The sequence below is a fragment of the Dermacentor andersoni genome, unplaced genomic scaffold, assembly GCF_023375885.2.
Source record: "Dermacentor andersoni unplaced genomic scaffold, qqDerAnde1_hic_scaffold ctg00000042.1, whole genome shotgun sequence".
In the NCBI taxonomy this organism is placed as follows: domain Eukaryota; kingdom Metazoa; phylum Arthropoda; class Arachnida; order Ixodida; family Ixodidae; genus Dermacentor; species Dermacentor andersoni.
In genome coordinates this window covers 827,522-849,807 of record NW_027314756.1, presented here as the reverse complement: position 1 = coordinate 849,807, position 22,286 = coordinate 827,522, and the positions used below count along the sequence as shown (strand labels likewise).

Here is a 22,286-nt window from a genome sequence, read left to right as displayed (position 1 = left end):
TAAGCTGCTGACTATTGCATCTTTATACATTCCTCCCAACTGTCAACTTTCCAAAACTGAATTTGAAAGCTTTATTGTGCAACTACCGACACTGTCGTTGGAGACCTAAATGCTCATCATACCTTGTGGGGCGACTCTCGATGTGATGCCAGAGGGCGTCTGATTGAAAACTTCCTCTTAAGTACAGATGCGTGTTTGCTAAATAAGAAGGAGCCAACTTTTTACAGCGTTGCAAACAAGACATTTTCATCTATAGATTTAACCAATGTTTCAAGTACAGTCGTGCCATACTTGGAGTGGAAGGTACATAAGAATCCATACGGGAGTGATCATTTCCCGATTGTTTTAAAATTAAAGAAACGGGACGAATGTTCTCCACATGTGCCTCAGTGGAAAGCTGACTCAGCGAACTGGCAGTGATACAGAGAGCTGACATACATTACCTGGGATGATATTCGAGCACTTAGTATTGACGATGCAGTGTCATATTTAACCGCATTTATTGTCCATGTAGCGTCAATATGTATCCCGCAAACAAATGCATCGCCTATTAAACGACGTGTTCCCTGGTGGAACGACGAATGTAAGGAAGCGCGAAAGAAACAGAATAAGGCTTGGAATCAGCTCCTTGACTCTCCGACTTCCGAAAACCCTATCAGCTTTAACAAAATAAAATCGGAAGGTAGAAGGACGCGCCGCCGTGCCAAAAGGGACAGTTGGCAAAAATACATTTCCGGCATTAATTCGCATACAGACGAAAGAAAAGCCTGGAACAGGGTAAACAAAATAAAAGGCTGCGAAACTCATCCTCTACCATTAGTAAACACGCAAACAGGTACTCTTGAGGGCCAGGTTGACTGTCTAGGAGCACATTTCGAGCACATTTCCAGTACATCTCATTACACATATACATTCCTAAAATACCGGCGACAAGCAGAACAGATGACTCTGGGTCGGAAAGGCGCATCCAATGAAGTATACAATCGTCCATTTCGTATGGCTGAATTCCAGACCTCACTGAACTGTTCCAACAAGTCCGCTCCAGGAAGTGACAGAATAATGTACGAGATGATCAGACACTTACACCCTGAAACCCAAGAAACACTACTGTCACTCTTCAGATCCATGTTCTCTGCCGGCTACATTCCTTCCATCTGGAAAGAAGCAATCGTAATCCCTATTCTCAATGAGGGCAAGGACCCCTCCTCACCCAACACTTATAGGCCTATAGCTCTGACAAGTTGTCTATGCAAACTGTATGAGAAAATGATTAACCGTCGCCTCATCTATTTTCTTGAACGCAACAGGATACTCAATCCCTCACAGTGCGGTTTTAGGGAAGGTAGATCCACAACAGATCACCTTGTCTGCATCGAGACAAATATCCGTGATGCCTTTATCCACAAACGGTTTTTCTTGTCAGTATTTTTAGATGGAGAAGGCATACGACACAACCTGGCGCTTTGGAATTCTCCATGATTTGTCTGAAATGGGAGTTCGAGCCAACTTGCTGAACGTGATTCAGAGTTACCTCCCCAATCGCATGTTCCGGGTTAGAGTTGGTAACGTTCTGTCTCGCCCATTTACGCAAGAGGCTGGTGTTCTACAAAGAGGTGTGCTGAGCTGCACTCTTTTTATTGTCAAAATGAACTCGATCCAGACTGCCATACCACCATACTATGTTTTATTCTGTATATGTGGATGACATCCAGATATGTTTCAAATCATGTAATCTAAGTATCTGCGAGCGACAAGTACAGCTTTGCATAAATAAATTATCTAAGTGGGCGGACAAAAACGTTTTCAAGCTAAACCCCACAAAAAAGTACATGCGTCCTGTTTTCTAACAAGAGAGGCATACTTGTGGACCCCGCAATAGGTCTAAATGGAGAACGGCTATCTGTGAGCCATGAACACAAATTTCTAGGAATCCTTTTAGACAGTAAGCTGACTTTTGTACCACACCTGAAGTATCTGAAATCAAAGTGCCTCAGGACTATGAATCTGCTGAAGCTCTTGTCACGCACATCTTGGGGAAGCGACAGGCGGTGCCTTTTAAAACTGTACAAAAGTCTAATATTAACACGGCTTGACTACGGAGCGATAGTCTATAGTTCTGCTGCACCTAGCGCTTTGAAAATGCTAGATCCTATTCACCACTTAGGTATCCGCCTTGCTACAGGCGCCTTTAGGACTAGGCCTGTGCAAAGCCTCTACGTTGAATCAAACGAATGGTCATTGTACTACCAAAGGACATATTTAACTTTCTCCTGCGCCCTGAAAGTTAGCTCAGATATGAAACATCCTTGTCATTCTACTATATGCGACTTGTCCACTGCTAGGCTGTTTCGTAACCGCCCAGCCACTAGGCCTCCTCTGTCCCTCCAGTTGGAAGCACTCTCAGAAAAAACAGAGGTCCCTCTTTTACACAATGTCCTAAAGGCTCCTACATGGCTTCCACTGCCTTGGGAGTGGCAGACTATCCAATGTTACATCTCTTTCTCGGAAATATCAAAACGAGCCCCGGAGGCACACATATATTCGCATTTTCTGGAACTTAAGGAGAAGTACTCCTGTGATGAATTTTTTACAGATGCTTTGAAGTCTCCTGCTGGTGTTGCTTACGCAGCTCTAGGACCCTCATTTTTAATGTCTTGAGCACTAAGCCCACACACCAGTATCTTTACAGCGGAAGCATACGCTATACTTAAGGCTATTCAACACATACGGCTCACAAATATCGCTAAGGCTATTGTCTTTATAGACTGATTAAGTGTAGTGAGAGCCCTAATTAGCCTACGAAAACACAAGAACCCTGTTTTGAATGAACTATATACCTTGTTGTGCTCTGAAAATATGTGCAACCAAGTGATCGTCTTATGCTTGGTACCTGGCCACAGGGGTATAGAAGGCAATGTGGCTTCTGACGAAATGGCTACGTCAGTGAGTTTTAGCGACAAAGATGGAAATACCCCCATCCCTGCCACAGACCTAAAGCCTTTTCTGCACCGTAAATTGAGGAATCATTGGCAAGGCGAGTGGGGTACACAAGTAATGAATAAGCTTCACATTCTAAAACCAAAACTGGGGAACTCGATAAGTGGAAAACAGCACGGTACAAGGAAGTACTTCTTTGCCGATTAAAGATAGGCCACAAATACGGTACTCGCTCTTATCTCTTGACTGGGGGCAATCCTCCAACTTGTATTAAGTGCGGCAATAGTCTCACAGTCATCCATGTTCTTATTCAGTGCCCTGCCATAGAAACAGAGAGGAAAAAGTATTTCCCTGCTGCATATCGCGAGAATATACCCCTTCACCCTGCATTTTTTCTTAGCGATGAACCGCTTTTTAATCTACAAACAGTCTTAGATCTTTTAGCCGAAACCAACACCCTGAAAATCATTTGGCCAGGCTACTTTTAGCACATGACTAACAGCCCTGCATTCAAGGGCTCTCTTGAAACTCTGGTGTCAGTGTTATGTTTTGTTGCATCATGTTTTAACGAAAGCCCATTGCCATAGCCCACATCACATCCTAGTCACCATCATTATTTTAGCACCTATATATTCTACGCCACTTACAGCTACAGGTTTTAGGGCCTTTTACAGCCATGTCACATCTACCATGAGGAGTTCATTGCGCACGCCATCAATAATACATCATCAACATTACCACTTGTCATGGCGCTCTTTGGCCAAACCTGGCCCTTGCGCCATAAAACACCACACATCACCATCATTTATCATTATCTTTTTCTTCTGCATATTAATCTTCAACTCCACTCTTACACTCTCTGTTAAGGTCCTCAATCATTTGTTGTAACTCATTTGCATTGTTGCTGAATAGAACATTGTCATCGGCAAACCAAAGGTTGCTGAGATATTCGCTGTTGATCTTTACTCCTAAGCCTTCCCAGTTTAATACCTTGAATACTTCTAAGCATGCAGTGAATAGCATTGGAGAGATTGTGTCTCCCTGTCTGACCCCTTTCTTTATAGGTATCTTCCTGCTTTTCTTGTGTAGAATTTCTTGTGTAGAATCCAAGGTATTTACGTAAGTGTTCAGTACTCCTCGATTACGTAATGCTGCTATGACTGTTGGTATCTCTACTGAATCAAATGGCTTTTCGTAATCTATGAAAGCCATATAGAGAGGCTTATTATTCTCACCGGATTTCTCGATAACCTGATTAATGACATGGATGTGATCCATTGTAGAGCATCCCTTCCTGAAGCCAGCCTATTCCCTTGGTTGACTAAAGTCCAGTGTTGCCCTTATTCTATTGGAGATTATTGTGGTAAATATTTTATATAATACTGGGAGTGAGCTAATGGGCCTATAATTTTTCAATTCTTTAACATCCCTCTTTTTGTGGATTAACCCTTTCGCTGTCGGACCTTTCTGGCCGTGACGCACCCCCAGTGTCGGCTTGGTTTCAGGAAGCGAGCATAACAGGGAATGAACATAGCAATTTATTTTTGATTATGATTGGTATACAAATAACATAGTCAATGCAATATGCACATTTTAATGTTCTGCAGCTGTTATTAGTAAACATCATCATCATCATCAGCCTGACTATAACATCCGTTCAACATCCGAATCTGACGATGCGGAACTCATCTCTTCGTCGCGTTAGACGCTGTCCGAGTCCAAATCCGAGCTCGGCTCGTATTCTGAATCGTAAGAGCCACCGCTCCAATGAACAGACGAAGGTCTCGAGCTGCTCAGCTATCCGAAAGTAACCGCGCGCAGGGAGGATGCGCTTTCAGTCGCCCGCGCAACGAAGATAAATGGGACGTTGTGTGATCAAGAAGAGGGAGATGGAAAAAGGCTAAAACAAAGTTCGAAGGGCTTTACGTTTACTGCTGCAAGTTGGAAGCGAGGGTGCGGCAAGAGAGCGAAAGCAGCAATCGAGTCATTCTTTTCGGAGAGGCTACGGCGGCGCGAGCGCCTGAACTTGACGCGCCGTAGCAGACAGACCAACAGAAGAAAATAAAAACCTTCAAACCGGCGGAGATGGTAGAACAACCCTTGAACCCATAACCACACGCGCGCGACGCATGATCCAGCGAACGCGGAGCCACCGCGCCACTCGGCAAAAAGAGAGGGGGGCGTGGCAGTCGCACCGTACTCTTCAATACGTGTACTAACACAGGCCGGGGCGAAAATACGAACTTGTCGGAAGAGTCAACAGATGGCGTGGCCAAGTCTGGGAGCGCCAGCTTTGCGCTCAGGCGTGAAATTTTGAACGCGCGATAGAGAACGTACCGGTACGTCAGTGACACTGTGGGGGGGAAGCGCGATGACGTACCGGTACGTCAGTGACAGCGAAAGGGTTAATATAATGTTTGCATTCTTCCTGTTTTCTGGGACCCTTGCAGTCGATAGACACTTTGTATAAGGAGCCGCCATTTTTCCAAGCATTATGTCTCCTCCATCTTTGTTTAAATCAACTGTTATTCCATCTTCTCCTGCTGCTTTTCCTCGTTTCATGTCTCGCAATGCCCTTCTGACCTCATCGCTACTTATAGGAGGAGTTTCTGTATCCTGTTCATTACTGTTTCTAATTGAGGTATCCTGACTCCTGTGGGTACTGTACAGGTCAGTATAGAATTCTTCTGCAGCTTTTACTATATCTTCGAGATTGCTGATGACATTACCCTGCTTATCTTTCAGTGCATACATACATTTTGGTTTGTCCTATGCCAAGTTTCTTTCTCACTGATTTCAGGCTTGGTCCATTTTTTACAGCTTCAGTCCTTCTCACGCTATAGTTTCGAATATCACTTATTTTCACCTTGTTGATCAGTTTTGCCAGTTCCGCGAATTCTATCTTATCTCTTGAGTTGGACACTTTCATTTTTTTCGTTTCTTATTAGGTCCTTTGTTACTTGGCAGAGCTTGCCTACAGGTTGCCTTGGTGCCTTGCCTCCCACTTCAATTGCTGCCCCCGAAGCCAACCTGGGTACTGTTTCATTCACTAGCTCTTTGTCATCATCATCTCACTGTTCTAAGGTTGCATATTTGTTTGCAAGTACCAGCTTGAATTTACCTGCTTTTACGATTACTGGCTCTAGGTTGACCTGTTTCTTCTTGACCAATTTTGCTCTTTCTCTGTTCAAATTGAGGTGAATCCTAGCCCTCACTAACCTCTGATCACTGCACTTTACCCTACCTATCACTTCTACATCCTGCACTATGCTGGGATCAGCAGAAAGTATGAAGTCACTTTCATTTCTTGTTGCACCATTAGGGCTTTTGCAGGTCCACTTTCTGTTGCTACGTTTCCTGAAAAAGGTGTTTATTATTCGAAGCTTATTTCTTTCTGCGAATTATTCAGCAATGTATAAGCCTCACCAGTTCTTCTAATCTCACTAAGGCCGACGATATGCAGCTAAGTGAGTGGCCGTAACTCTGTAATCCACCAAAAGCCTAGAAAGTCCGTGCCGTTTGCATTGTTCTCACGCAGTTGAGCAGCGCCACCCGCCATTTGCAACCATCGGGGTGCGCAGCATCAGCCCTTTCCTCCAAGGTTCAGTAGCTTTCAGTCTCGTATGCTTGCGGAGATAAAAGAAAAACAAGAAAGAAGACACAACTGTCGCATGTATTGAATTGCGCACCATGCAGCGCGGTGCCGCCATAGGACGGCGGTGCTCCTTTTGTGCAGTAAAGCTGAACCACCACCGCCACACATTCTCGCTAGCCGCGCAGTTTTTCATGTTATCTCCTTGTTTTCTTGAGATGACTACCCAAAAAAGTGCAGTTTTGACGCCCGGAAGTATAGAACGCGAGACAAGTATACCGAGGAAAACGGCGTAAGATAGTTAAAAAAACTACAGCCGGGAACACGCCCACAATGCCCCAACGTCTGTTAGGCCAACCACTGACACCAGTCACCGCGGCAGTGGTGAAATTGATGCTACTGTGGATTTCGTCAGTGCATCCCAGAAGAAAATGGAATTCTTCAAAAGGGAATAAAAATCGGTCGGTGCATTGATGGCACTGGTGGAAGGTTTGGCTTGCCCCACTTGCTGCGAACAGAAACTTGCTGTCCGAGACGCAGCTGAGGAGTGCAAAGGACTTTTGTCATACCTAGAGCTATGCTCAAAAATGCTGAGTGCTCTGTATCTGTGCTTTCATTCACGTGTATATTGAAGCGGATCATCTTAGCCAGTGAGTGCGGTGACCCCGGGGCGAACATTCGCTACGACAGTGAGTGCTCGCGTGACGGCTTCGCCTTAAACATGAAGGTTGTTTTGGCAGCGCGTACTGTAGGTGCCAGACATGACCAGCTTTCGCAATTTTGTGCGAACATCGGCCTGCCAAAAGTGCTGCATCCAATACCATTCTATGGTATTTCTAAGAAGCTCCATGGTGCTGCAATGGAGGCTGTTAGCCAAAACATTGAACAGGCACAAAAGGCCACGAAGGACGGGCAATATGCGGTCATGTTTGATGGCACTTGGAAAAAAGGGACCATAAAAGCCACAATGGAATGGCCACAGCCTTTGTCCCTGGACACAGGTCTCTCTCTGCCTGGGCTTTGAGGTCCTTTCAAATTATTGTGTTGCTTGCAGTATCCACAAGGACATGGGTGATGATGATGATATATTGGAAGCCTTTCATCTTCCTGTATGTGACAAAAACACCGCGTGTTCGTCCATGCAATGGAACCTGAAGCAGCAGTGCACATATGGCAGAGGACTTTGTCATATGAGACCCTACTGCGCTTCAGAAATTTCTTGAGCAATGCACTGTGGCATAATGGGTAATGAACAGGCCGATGAAGCAGCTCGATTTGCTCGTGAAGATGGCGTGCAGGAGCCAACCTCGCTGTCAAGAACAGATGCAGCAGCGCAACTTCGACTGCTTGCATATGATGCCCTGCAATCGTTATGGAACACACCTAGTTTCCAGCACACACGTCTACATCGACTGGACCCCTTTCTGCAACTTCAGCCTCCACCTAGACCATCCTGACCCGATACAACAGTACTTTACCGATTGTGGCTTGGTGTCGCATTTATGAAGTCGTTTTCATTCCGTATTGGGTGGGAGGATGGTGCTGCCTGTGACCACTGTGGTGTCAAGGCAACTATCGAACACATTCTTTGACATTGTCCCCGATACAGCTCTCACACAGGCAGTTGCTCGCGACCGCGCTGGCACGTCTTGATGACTGGCCGTTTTTGGAGCAGACAGTCCTAGAACGCTGACCTATACGGTCGTCACACCACAAGACAGTGAAGGTACTCTTGAAATTTTTACGTTCGAGTGGTCTATTGGAGAGACTGTAATTCTCATGGACATTCACGACCTTCCCTACATTTTTTTCCGTTAGTTTACTTTTTCTCTTCGCTGTTTTTTCCATCTTTAATTTCCCCTTACCCTTCCCCCAGTGCAGGCTAGCAAACCAGAATCTCATCTGGTTAACTTTCCTGCCTTTCCCATCCCGTTTCTCCCTCTCTTGAACGATAGCGACAGGAAAGCCTATACTGCCGTCTGTGGGGCAGAGGTGTATGGCGACACCGTCATCGAAAAAGAAGAGTGCACCAACCATTACGTTGCAAAACGCCTAGGCACTGCTCTGTGAAAAATTACAATGCCACTGCCACGAGGTGAAAAGCTAAATATCACAGCCACAGCCACCCAGAAACTGCAGACGTATTACCAAATAACCATCACAAATAACAAGGACAGCATCTGTAGCACGTTTGCCGCTATATGGGCCTCCTATTTTCATTGTTGCTCCAGTGATGGTGCCAGCAGCCGCGAATTTGCCCTGCTGAACCACATTTCTTGTGTAAACATAGGCGTACTGAAGCACTAGGGGAGCCTACACCATGCCACACACCCTTGTTGAAAAAAGCTCAGGGTTTGGCAGTTATGCCTATTTACAAGCGCTTTACTGACGAGAAGCTCCTGGGTCGGTGCCTTCATGACAAGACGCAGAACGCAGCGGAGTCACCCAGCAGTAAAATATGGCTGCTGTATCCAAAGACGAAATTCGCTTCCGGGACATCTGTGGAGACATCCACGGCTATTGCCGTACTTTGGTATAAAAAGGCCATGCCGGCTTTGAAGAAGTCCTACAAGAGATTGGAGTACTTCCCCCAGAAGAGTTGGCCACGCGCAGCGACTGTTGCAATGGCATGCGCATAAAGAAAATGAACTCGAAGCGAACTGCATAAGCAAGGGCACACCGTCGGAGCACAGTGAAAAGGGCTCGCACCGAGGAGGCCAGCCATAGGAGCAGTGAAGGGCCATACTACAGCGCAGGAGCATTCTAGAAACTTTATCAGCTTTCTGTAAAAGCTTCTCTTCAATGTCACCAAGATTCACGTGGAAACAATTGCATTTTGAAGAATAGAAGGTTTTGAAACTTTCAAACCTCTTCTTCTCATTTTTGTATTTTTGGATATTTTTGTGTTTTCCGGGAAGGCTTTTGTACATTTAGAATTGGTGTATACTAACGAAATTTGGCATACATACATAAGGTATGTAGAATGCCGATATCTACTGTAAATTGCAATATCTCTCGTCAATAATTACAATAGTACAAAGCTACGTTTCAGCGAACTGAAAAAGACAGTGGTTGAAGTGCCATAATTTCTTTTGTCCTACTTCCAATAAGTGAACATATATTTTTTAACTAGATATTGGCACTCTGCGATCCACAAAGAGCTAAATAAGCTACAGCACAATACGTTTTGTGAAAGTTTAGTGCATAAAAAAGTGCCTGTAAAGATCGCTATAATTTGTCATTGAGTATGATATAACTCGAGTACTATAGCAGCTACACAAAAACTAATTGCATATTTGAAATCTGCGTAAATATCTCTCTAGTTGGCTGAATATTCAAGTCTCTGGTACAAACAATAAAAAAGAAAGTTGTTTTGAAGAGCCTCTCCCCTTAACTTTAAATGCAAATATACGCGTTTGTGCGCGAAACACTTCGGTGCCTGGGATATCATCACTGCCTGCAATGTTGATATGAATTGTGCCGTTGTGTCCCTGGAGTGTGAAAAACCGACGCTGAAGCCCGACGCCTTCATAAGGATTTTTGAAGGCCTTCTAGCGTATCTCGCGAAACCCATACCTTGGTCCCACTCATCAGCAGCTCGACCCCCAAGCAAACAACTACTTTAGTCATTGCGTACGATTGAAGAGCGCCAATTTTTGTTTTTTAAAAATTGAGTAAGAAAAAACTGCAGTATTGGTGCTGTAGCTACTTGTGTATAAGAGTTGTTTGCCTTGTGTTACGATATGTTTGCTTTACGCTTTCTTGTGTATAGAAACAATCCATTATGCATTCTGTGTTTATTGCCATTTGTTTACTGGTGTTTCCTGCATCTCAGTGCACATCTGCCATGTTTTGATGTTCCTTCTTTTTGCTTCTTATATCAGCGCCATGCTTTTAACAAACTTCTTGCATTGTGAATGGTGGAGCATTCGTGCTCGGATGCCTATTTGTGTTTTCTTTATGTCGCTTATTTTGCATAATAAATCAATGGTCGTGTTTGTATGATGTTTCAGCACCAACACATTGTATTTATTTTTCTGAATAAATTATAAAATTGTATTTTCTTCCCCATTTTTCAACCCTGACAAAAATATCAGGACCAGTGATTAGAATAGTATAACTTCTTGCAGATAGTTGCACATTAAGAACCAAAACACCCAGTTTTGTCGTTTCTGCATTGAAACTAGGAGTAATGCTAATACGTGCTGAGCTTACTGACGCTTCTAAACGACTGTTTGGTAAGGAAATTGCCTAGTTACAATGCAGTTTAAACTGTACAGGTCCTAACACTTCACATTTGCCCTACTAAAAGCCACACCAAAGACATTTGTGAGGTTTGTCTTACATTTATTCTCCCTAAGTCTCGTTCAAAAATGGCATCGCTTTGCCGAGAAATCTGAAGCACACGGAGCACCTCAGTTTCCTTTTCTTTGGAATTAAATGAAGTCATTATTATGGAAGCAGCCCTTACAACGATGACTTCATTTTTTTTTATCTCCTGATAACATATTGCTCACAGTTTACAGAAAGTGAACAGCTGTTTTGCTGAACAACCTGGTGCTATGCACAACCGAGAGCTTACGAGCGGGTGGGAATGCAACAGTCCAGATGTTTGCCTCTGTTTACAAGTGGCACCACTGGCACTTTGTTGCGAATACGCAATGTTTAAGTTCAGACAACTATTAAAAAAGCCAAACCTATCAAAGTGTTCAGACAAACGGTGCTGAGAAAGAAATCTGGACTGAGACCACCCAGCCATGGCAGCCGGATTTCGATGGGGACAAAATGCAAATGCACCCGTTTATTTAGATTTAGGTGTACGTTAAAGGACCCCAGGTAGTCAAAGTTAATCTGGAGTCCCCCACTAAAGTGTGCCTCATAATCATGTCGTTTTGGCACGTGAAATCCCAGAAATTTTTATTCTTTTTTTTTTTATTTACAGACCACGGCAAGCTGCATGCTTTGAGCGCCAATTTTTTTTTTCCCTGGCACTCGTTTCATGGCAGAAGACGCACTCAGGCAGTTACTGACGAATGTGAAATGTTGAAAGCAGTTATATGGAAGTAAAGTGGTGGTCGCGGCAGTTTACAAAGCTAGAATACCGACATTGCCCCACACACAACCACGGCGGTAGCGGCATTCGCATGCCCTCTTATTGCACTGTTACACCTCTAGCGGCAGGCGCTGGCTTTATATGAAACTGAGGCGGCAGTTTCTTCACCAGAAAAAAACATGGAAGGACTGTACACACGGGAACGATCCCCCAGGATCTTTCCCGTCTGTAGACACAAAATCACGAAGATAGTACAATACTGGGCCGACCCGCGGTGGAAGTGAAGAAGGCACTAAGAACTCCACAAACGTCGGCCGATCCTGAGGATAGTGCAATACTGGGCCGACCTGCGGTGGAGCTGCAGTTCGCCGTTAAGGGGCCCACATACACAGCTTCACTGATCATCATTCACAGAGTGGAAGGGCACTGAGTTTTTTCTAGTGAAATGCCTGTTGAATGAAAATTTATGATTTGTGGGGGGCTAGTACCCATTAGACGGCAATACATTTTTGTTATATATTTTTTTTAGTAGATACAAGCGTCTTTACGAACATTGCTCAATTTTATTCCACAATCTTGACTCTGGCAATTTATATCTTCTTTTATTACATACATCTCGTCAATAAAGCTTTTATGCGTCATAAGTGCACTCATTCTGCTTTTTGTTGATGCATTACCTAAAATATTAAGTGCAGTAGTTCCTCGAGAACAAAAAGTGTGATGTAACCTACAAAAAAAACCTATTTTCCCTATGGTAGGGAGAGAGTCAAACACTTGTTAACTCAAACTCTGATATCTCAATGTCGGTTAAGTAAAATTTTTTTCCTGGCTCGGTGTCAACTCTGTATATTTCACCTCTTATGCCGAAATGCTTTTGCACTTTGCTCCCGATATCTCAAAATCTTGACTGCGAAAATGTAGGGAAAAAGTCGGCACCTAAAGGTTTCCATACTTTGTGCACAAGTTCAATATCGCCAAAAAGCGACAGGATCGCAAGTTTGTAGCAAATTCTGATTCATTCTACGCCACTCTTATCTACTGTTCACGTCTAGCTGCGATCTCATTGATGATCTGGGCGGATTGTACCTCTGACTCCTGACAAAGCGCAATGAGCACAAGAAGGCACTCATGACATCGACAACCTGCATGCTCACATGTGCACGGAGAGTTGTTAGCTTGCTTATTTGCTTGCTTTTGGCAGCAGCAGTGGCAGCGAGCGGACACTCGTATAATCGAGTATTTTCTACTGTCGTTACAGTGTGCAGTCATCGCATCGTGTTTAAGTTATCAGCAGCCCGGAACTCCACTTCGCCGCACACTGCACGTGTGCGAATTGGATTTCGAGCGCACCAAGGCCCACCCCACCTACCGATCCTGCTGCTGGTATCTGCTCACCGCAGATAGCCACGTCACGACAACGGAAGTGGAAGGCGCCACCGTCGTCTACAAATACGGGCGTCTCTGCAATGACCTCCTCATTTGGCAGCAGCAGTGGCGACGAGCGGACACTCGTCTAATCGAGGATTTTCTACTGTCGTTACAGGTTGGTGTTTGCCGTCCCTGTTTTAGTTAGCCACCTAAGGATAGTCTGCCACTGCTGCTGCCTATTGTTCTAGTTTCCTGTCGATATTGTTCACTTGTTACCGCATCATTTTTACCAACCACCCTCCAGTACGCCCGTCAGAATGTCTAACTCTGTGACGAATGTGATGTGGCCATTAAGGTAAATGATGACTGTCTGCTTTGCTGCGAATGCTCGGGACATTTTCACATCAGTCATAATTGTTCGGGAGTTACCAAGAAAAAATTTCGGTCCAATGATGTTGAATTTAGGAAGTCCTGGCGCTGCTCTTCGTGCCGCAGTAGTAAGGCCAGCTCCGCCGTTTGTAAGGTGCCGGATGCCTCGATCGCCACCATGCTCCTGGAAATCAACAAAATACTTGGATGAGCTGCTCCCACTCAAGCAAACTGTTGGTGAAATCAAGGCATCAGTAAAGCTGCTATCGGAGAAGTACAATGATGTCCTTGTGAACCTTGCCAAGCATGATGGTGAAATAAAGACGCTCGCTGCCAAAGTGACTAAAATTGAGGCATCGTGCGCAATCACTGATATGCAGGCCTTCCGCGCCGCGGTTAACGACGTGGAATATCATAGTAGAAAGCTTAACCTCGAAATTTGTGGCATCAAGCAAGACAAAGACGAATCGCTCATGGACAAGCTAAACGTCATAGCTTCTAAACTGGAACTTGCTCCCCTAACCGATGAAACTGTCTCCGCCATCCATAGACTAAAATCAAGAAACACGACCCCGGGCATAATCATTCGCTTTACTCGCCAGTCAACAAAGGACAAATGGCTTGCCAAAAAGTAACTCCTTCCAGGTATCGTGCCTGATGCATTCATGCTGGAAAATCTGACGACACAGGATCGAATGCTTCTGAAGACGGCGAAGGAATGGGCACGTGTCAATAATTTCCGCTTTGCATGGTACCGTAATGGCAAAGTCCTCGTGAGGAAAGAAGAGGGTCAGAATGCTTGCCTAATAAAGTGCGCGGCAGACCCTGATATGCTGGTCTTTTAGGTCCAAGTAACAGCACATTTTTTTTTCTTTCATATCATAATGGCATCCATATGTGAACCTTATGTTTTTCCTTCCGAATTAAAGGCGTTCATTGGACCTGGGCACAATGGATCAGTTCGTTGTATTCATGTAAACTGTCAGTCGGCGAGAAACAAGACAGCTGAACTTGACGTCATGTTTAGCAGCCTGGATCTGGAGTTTGATTTTATTATGCTGTCAGAAACTTGGTACCACCAGAGCTCGTTTCCCTGGCTGCTCCCGAACTATGATTATATTATTCGATCCAGAACTGCTTCACGTGGTGGTGATCTCTGCATGCTAGTGCGAAACTGCCTCAACGTGAAGTGTGTTGAGGAATTCTCGTGTGTCACTAATGATCATGAAGCGCTGTCAATCCTTCACGCGCGTACGGTTTACTCTGTTTTTTATCGTCCACCAAATAGAAATTCTGATTGTTTTTTGGTCTTCCTTCAAACGCTTCTCGAATACACTTCCGATTTCCAGTACAATATCATCATCGGTGGTGACTTTAATATAGATCTTTGTGTTAACACTGTCCTGAGGCGTGATTTTGAGCTATTGTTGCACTCTTTTGCCTGACGTAATGTCATACGTTCTCCTACTAGAGTGGCTTCTGATACTTAAACATGCCTTGATTTGTTCATCACGAATTGCGGTCAGGCTGATATCAAATCTGGTGTTCTTTCATATCACATCAGTGACCACATGCCAATATTTTTTAGCTGGAAACGTAAATCAAAAAATAAAAATATATGTCTTCCTGTATTTCAAACCATCACCAGCGATAACCTTGACCATTTTCGCAAAGAACTGTGTAAAGTTGACTGGAGTTGTGTTTATGATTCTCAATGAGCTGTTCATTGACACCTTTAGCATATGTTATCAGAAACATTTTCCGTTCCATTCACGAAAGCCTCGCGCTTCCCGAATTCGCAAACCGTGGGTGACGAATGACCTATTTAAAAAATTAAAGAGAAAAATAGGCTTTAATTCCAAAGATCCTGGTGATTTGAAAACCTTTAGGTCCTTCCGTAACCGGCTTACAAAACAGCTACGTATGGCTCGTACCTCATATTTTGAAAATAACTTTTTAACATGCCAGAATGATGGCCGTAAAATCTGGCAGAAGTTAAACACATTAACAAACAGAGAACCGTGTCATACACCTGAGACGCACATAGTCATTAACGGTGAGAAAATCGGTAGTGATGCGCTTCCTGGTTGTTTTAATGATCATTTCACCAGTACATGTCACCAAACTGCCAGCCCGAGTGCCTGTCAATTTATAGATACTCACTGCACGGAATCAATATTTTTGAACCCTACAAATAAACATGAAATAACACTGCTTTTCCGTAACCTCAGTAACAGTAGTGCCTGTGATGCTGATGGCCTGCAAATCAGGCCTGTCAGCTATATTCTTGATATTATTTCACCTGTTCTTGCTCATATCTACAATATCTGTCTCTCCCAAGGCCAATTCCCAAAAAGAATGCAGGTGGCAAAGGTGCTTCCCATTTTCAAAAAAGGTGACAAAACACTTATTTCGAACTACAGACCCATCTCCATACTCCCAATTTTTTCCAAAGGACTAGAGAAGATAATATTTTGTAGGTTATCCTGTTTTCTTGACAAACATAACTTATTAACCCCACATCAACATGCTTTCCGCAGATTCATGTCGACTGAACTAGCACTCCTTAAGCAGAAAGAACTAATCCTTGAAAATTTTGAGGCACGTTTATTAACCTTAGGCGTTTTTGTCGACTTATCTAAAGCCTTCGATTCTATTGATCATAAACTTCTGGTTCGTAAACTAACTTATTATGGCATCCTTGGCATTGCCCTCAGCTTACTTGAATCTTACTTGAGTCACAGGAAGCAATTTGTGCATGTAAATGGATTATCATCCAGTGTCCTTCCTGTTCATGTAGGTGTCCCACAAGGAAGCACCTTGGGCCCTCTGTTGTTCAATATTTTCGTCAATGACTTTATTAACATTGATTCTGGCACAATGTACGTTATGTATGCCGATGACACCACACTTCTTTTTTCATCCAAATCCCTGGATGACTTGGTCTTACGTGCTAACAGTGTGTTCTCCAAAGTACACCAGTGGTCCCTCAAAAATGGTCTAACAATCAACTCCTCAAAAACCAAAGTCTTGCTCTTTCATCCAAGAAATATGAATGTCAAGCTACCTGGAGATATTCTGCTTAACTCCAGTACTATTGAAGTTGTCCAATCAATCAAATGTCTGGGTGTGCACTTTGATCATGATATGACATGGCGCTCTCATGTAGATTTCCTCACCGGCAAACTGTCACAGGTGTTCGGTGTTGTCTATTCCTTTAGATACCTGCCGCAATCCGTGAAATTGCTGATTTACAACTCACTTTTTTTCTGTCACCTAAATTACTGCTGCCTCATATGGGGGACAACTTCAGCCACAAATATTCACAAGCTGTTTGTAATCCAGAAGAAATTTCTTTGTGTTATTTGTAATAAGCCTCGTAATTTTCATTCTCCTCCTCTTTTCAGCACGCTTGGAGCCCTTAAATTGCCTGCCCTAATAAACCTGCCCTTGTTGTCAACCTACAGAAGATATGAGAAAAATATTGGCGCCCTCAGCTCTCTCGTTAATCTCACAAAACGAGAAATCCCTTACACAACTCGAGCTCCTGAGACTTGGTGGGTTCCTCAACTTTGAACTAATTATGGCCAGCAAATGTTATGCCACTGGCTGCCCAATTTACTCAATGATCTCACCAGATGCAGTATCGATGTGCTCACTTGTTCTGCAAAAAAATCTGCATGAAATGTTTCTGCGATCTTGACTGTGTACGGTTGTACTTTGTGATTTTCGCCCTTGGTGTTTTGCTCTTCTTTCTTTTTTTTCCCCTCTTTTTCCCCTAAAACATTTCCCACCTGCCCTGCTGCTGCCATTGTACATGGAACCTGGGGCCAGTCAAGCTGCTTCTTCCGCAGCTTTTTTCCCCTTGTTTTTTCGCCACAACCATGTACCTCCTTGCTTGTGGAAACAAATAAATAAATAAATAAAAAAAAATTTGTTGTGCTCTGTATGGATCGGTGTGCTAGGCCATGCTGTGCCAAAAGTTTGGTATGCTATAGGTATTTTCCTTATTAACAAATTTAGGGCAGCAATATTGTAACAATGCCTTCTTTGATGCCGTTTCTAATTACACTTCGTCAGTGGTTATGATGATGCTCCACCTGCGTTATCAGTACAGGACAAGCCAGCCAAGAACGGTGGAAGAAAGAGCGGCACATAATCAAGCGGAAGACAGGACTGCAAAATCTCGGCCCTGGGGCAGTAATGCCGGTTGATTACTTTTTTGGCATGCAAGCACTTTCGCTATACAGTCTATGCTTGTTACAACGGATCCGCATACAACAAACTTTTGGATATGACAGACGATATTTAAGCCTTAGTTTGTTCTACCTATTTTATTAATGCAACGAAGTTCGTGTTTAACAGACCGTGCTACAATGGACTATCGGCTACAGTGGACGAAATTAGTGGCAATTTTTTTCAAAATCGGGCGCATAAGACATACTTTTGCCCTCTTGACACAGGCTATCAACTGACTTGCAAGGGTCAGCTGACGATCGCAGCTCAATATCGCGCGTGCAAGGAAGGAAGGCGGGGTGGAAACGCGCTGTCTTCTTTTGCGCATGAGGCGAGAGAGAGCGAGGGCTGGTTCAACTAGGCGGCTGCTGCTTATGGTACGGCCGCCGTATCTTGAAAGCGATCTGCGATGTGGACAAAGTGCTCACCCGCGTGGGCACCATATCTTGAAAGCAATCTGTGATGTGGACGAAGTGCATGGGCGCTACATATTGAAAGCGATCTGCGATATGGACAAATTGCGCGCCCGTGTGGGCACCGTACCTTAAAAGTGATCTGAACAAAGTGCATGCCCGCACGGCCATCATCTTCAAAGCGATCTGCGATGTGGACAAAGTGTGCCCAGTGCCGGTAACTTCGTATATGCTGTGCTTTCGCCATTTAGTTTGCATTGAAGCGAGAGACAGCACGAAGGCCAATTTGCTCGCTGCTACTGCCGCGCTTATCTTGCTTAATTTGCTGTCGGAATCGATGCTTCGCCTTTCGGGCAAAACTGCAACTTTTTTTGTTGTTTCTTGCTTTGGAAGTTCGTCACTCACTCTTTGTAATAAAGTTGTTAGACATCGCGACAAACGCTTCGGAAGCGAGGCATTTCACATATTACAGACTTCAGATACAGCAAATGTTTTTGTTGGATTATCAGGGATCATTGTAATGAGAGTCGACAGTATTTTGTGTGGCTAGGCTTTGGATATGTCAACGCCCGCATGCAACAGTGTTTTCTACAATCTGTGCAAGAATCGCTGTTGCCCGTAGATGCCCGACATGTCGGGTGCCAAATTGTACAATGTCCTACAAAAGTGATCTGCCAAAAATACCGCACCTGCTATATTTCGCTTTTGTGAGAAATTTTGTGGCTGCTGGTGCCTACTTTGAAAGGCTCTATATGGTCTTCGTGCGGGCCTTCTGCTTTTGTGAATTCGCTTATCTCGAAATTTTGCCCAGTTTTTACAACTTCGAGTCAACGGGGTTTTGCGGCATTTTGATCACTTAGTCTTCTTTAACGTGTACCCAATGCACCTTACATGGGTGGTTTTGCATTTCCCCGCCATCAAAATTCAGCCATTGTGCCCAGGATTCGATCCCATGCCCTCTGGCTGAGCAGTGCAGTGCCAAAGCCATTACACTACAGTATTTTCTTTGCTGGCAGAAGGGTAATTTCTGAGTTATTTATTAGCTCAACCGGTCTATGCTGCTTTTCAGGGGTACATTTTATACATGTATTACTTCTGTTGCTTCAATACTAGTAATTCTTGTTAGTCAAACAATGTGTCCATCTTTTTTTATAACACTTCTTTCAGTGGCCTGCTAATTATGACAGCTTATTCTACCACAGTATTGCATGTTCCCTTGAATCAAAGGCATTGCATGAAACCACATATGTTTCAATAAGATTTGTTCATTATCTCCTATGATCTGAATGCTGAACCATTCTTATCGGTGTGAACATATGCGAAACTGATTTTGTCTATGCGTTAACCTATTGCATGAGTGAAAAGAAATTATTGGCTTTACTTTTTCAGGTGCCCTACAAGCTCTCGCCCAAGAAACGCAATCCAACGGTCTTCTCTCAGTAGACTAGGTGCATCGAAGTACCATTAGAAGGTCCAATAAACAGTGCTTGTGAGATGTGTGACATGCTTTGGCTTGAACCAGAGGACTTCAGGATTAATGAAAGCTGAAGTGGGTGTACAGAAAAACCTACGTAAAGTATACTTCCCTTTCATTTACAATTGCAAGTCATTACTTCTGACATTTTCCACCTCAATATTATGCTTTACTTTAGATTTGTGAACAAACCATTACAGCAACACAACACTGCAGTAAGATCAGTACAAGTGATCAAACAGGTAGTACACTTGCAAGAATTACATTCGTATACTTGTAGTAAATATGAAAATGAGGTACCAATCATTTTCAGGGTGCATTTTCCCATAGGTCATACATGATGAACGTGTTCATAGGTCATACAAAACTCGTTCATGATGTATCATATGTGTTGGTAGTGCTAATCAATTTATGCAGAAAATATTGTTCAGCTTTGTATCAAGCAATGTACCAGGCAAACCTATATGTGACAGTGGCATACTTGGAGCAAACATAATGCAGACCTACTTGTCTTAATGCTGATTGCAAATACTCAAGTGTACCAAATAGGTTTAAAGAGTAAATTATATTAAGCGACATAAAACCATTCTGAAATAACCTGGTTCGAATGGGGCAATAAAGAAATTTGGACAGGGGCAGACAGGACAGGCATAAACAGAATCAAACAGGACTATATTAAACAGGGCAGGACTGAACAGGAATAGACGGGATCAAATGGGTCTGGACTAAATGGGTTCAAATGGGACTGAACTAAATGGGTTCAAATGGAAACAAACTGGACCTGGTACAAATGGGTCCCATTGCGTAATCCTATTTGATGAGACCTGTTTGAAAACAAAGTTTTTTAGTAGGGTAATTATGACCTTATGAAAGCGTAGGAAGACGTATTTAAAGAAAATGGCGAATTTTAATAACCCTCAACACAGGTAAACAAAAATAAAAAGCTGAGCATGGTGGCAACTGCCATCACCCCGTTTCAAAGGGGACGCTCCTACCTTCCATCCATCCATCCAACGAACACCGTAGCAAAACTGAATGGCGAAATTTAACTATTTATTGGGCGAACGTGTGACCAGACTACACTCAAAGCACAACGATCGATAGCGGCGAACAGTCGGCGATAGTCGAAAATTTGATCCGCTGGTCAAGCACGTCGGCTTTTATACATGAGCGATCGAAGGTTCCAGAGTAATCGCTGGTGCCCCCGTGTCTTCCAGAAAGTTCTGCACAATTCGCGTCGTGCATACAATCAGATTACACTAGCTTCGGGGACAACAGACAACGGATAGAACCATCGATAACATTCCAATCATGCAGGCGCGTTTTGTGCTGCGCGATAGCTTGAAGTTGTTACTGGGTGAAATGCAGTCGCGGAGAAAAGGATAGAAAAATGGTAGGCGACCCTAATCATTGACACGGGTGTCTCAGTGGTACTCGCACCTTGGGGTTGGTGTTCTTTAGAATAACTTTTGGCGAACGCAACGCACGAACCGAACTCGGAGGCAACTGTTTTCCATTAAAATCATGCCACCTTTTTGTGACGTCATTACTACCGCTTTCTACTTCAGGGTTTCCACGAATTTCGCTAAAGTCGTGCTCACGTGCCAGGTCTCCAAAGTCTACGATTCCGTGCTTTGGTGTGCGGTAATCAGTGATTTCTAATTCTAACTATTCCAGACACTTCAGTAACTCAAACTCTGATGTCATATCTATAATGAAACCCATGAATTTCGTACTAAACTTTTTTTTTTCAATTTTGTTTATGTATTTTGAGTTCATCTCAGCGATTTGTAATTGCAATTATTTCAGACACTTCGGGAACTCAACTTGTAACTAAACTTATGACCTGATATCAAATCTATAATGAAACCCATAAATATTGTACTGTACAATTGTTTTAATTTTTTTTTTTCTGATTTGAATTTCATCCCGGTCGTCTCAGGAGGTGAACAGGAAGTGCTGCGCAAGAAACGAGTGTCCCTCGATGCTCGTGTCACTAATAAGTATAAGTGTCAATATGCTTTCCTAAGTAAAACCAAATGAAAGATTTTAACCTGCTGAAGGCTTACATGGACATTGAACATGTTTTTTTTTTTCTATCGAACTTCTCTCTGTAACGCCATCTGGCCTTGAGAGTACATTTGAAATAAATAGGCTTCAATTTATTTGCGGAAACATGGTAGCCTTACTTGTTGTGCCGATTGTAGCGGCCTCCTTTCTTTCCGTGCCGGCTATAAATGTAGGTGTTCTATAGTCGAAATCATAAACCTCAGTAGTCGTACGTAGTCATCAGGCATCGTCATATATGCCCCTATAAGACCCCATGTATACCTATGGAGCGCATCGTGTCACGCGTTACAGACGGACAGGCGGACACATTTCCGAAGTAACCCTAAAATGCTTACGCATTAATATATTCAGAACGTAATGGCGACCAGTGGTCCCAGTAGCACATATCGGCCCACATTTTTTAGGCTTCACTATCTTCGGGAACGGCCCACGTTAAGAGGCTAGAAACATGCCCGATACGGAAAAGTAGCGGCAACTTGCTAATGAACAATTTGTGTTGAATACAACCATGTTTTTAAAAAAATACTCATTATATCGCGAATAAGCATTAGCAGGTAAGGAATTGAATTGTTCGCCGTTTTACAATTTTACAAAATTTAAAGATAACAGCTTTAGCAATTTTTATATACATATATGGGGAATTTGCGTCATCACAGCCCACCTGCCCCCACTTTTTTCAGTGTTTCACCTAGCAGTGTTTGAACACAGAACAACGCGGTCCAGGGCTCACACTCCCGATAGTATGGATCACGATCGAATAGTGCAGGACTAAAC

At 43.5% G+C, this 22,286-nt stretch overlaps 1 long non-coding RNA gene and 1 pseudogene across 1 annotated transcript in view; both read left to right on the top strand.

Annotated features, from left to right (window-relative positions):
- LOC129381294 (uncharacterized) overlaps nucleotides 1-19,461 on the top strand; it is a 50,089-nt gene extending 30,628 nt beyond the window's left edge. Inside the window, exons 4-5 of the long non-coding RNA XR_008609494.2 lie at nucleotides 12,841-13,125; nucleotides 19,358-19,461. This is a non-coding gene — a long non-coding RNA (uncharacterized lncRNA). The remainder of the gene's footprint in view (nucleotides 1-12,840; nucleotides 13,126-19,357) is intronic.
- LOC126516859 (uncharacterized) lies at nucleotides 7,603-9,655 on the top strand (annotated as a pseudogene).
- Nucleotides 19,462-22,286: the final 2,825 nt, after the last annotated feature.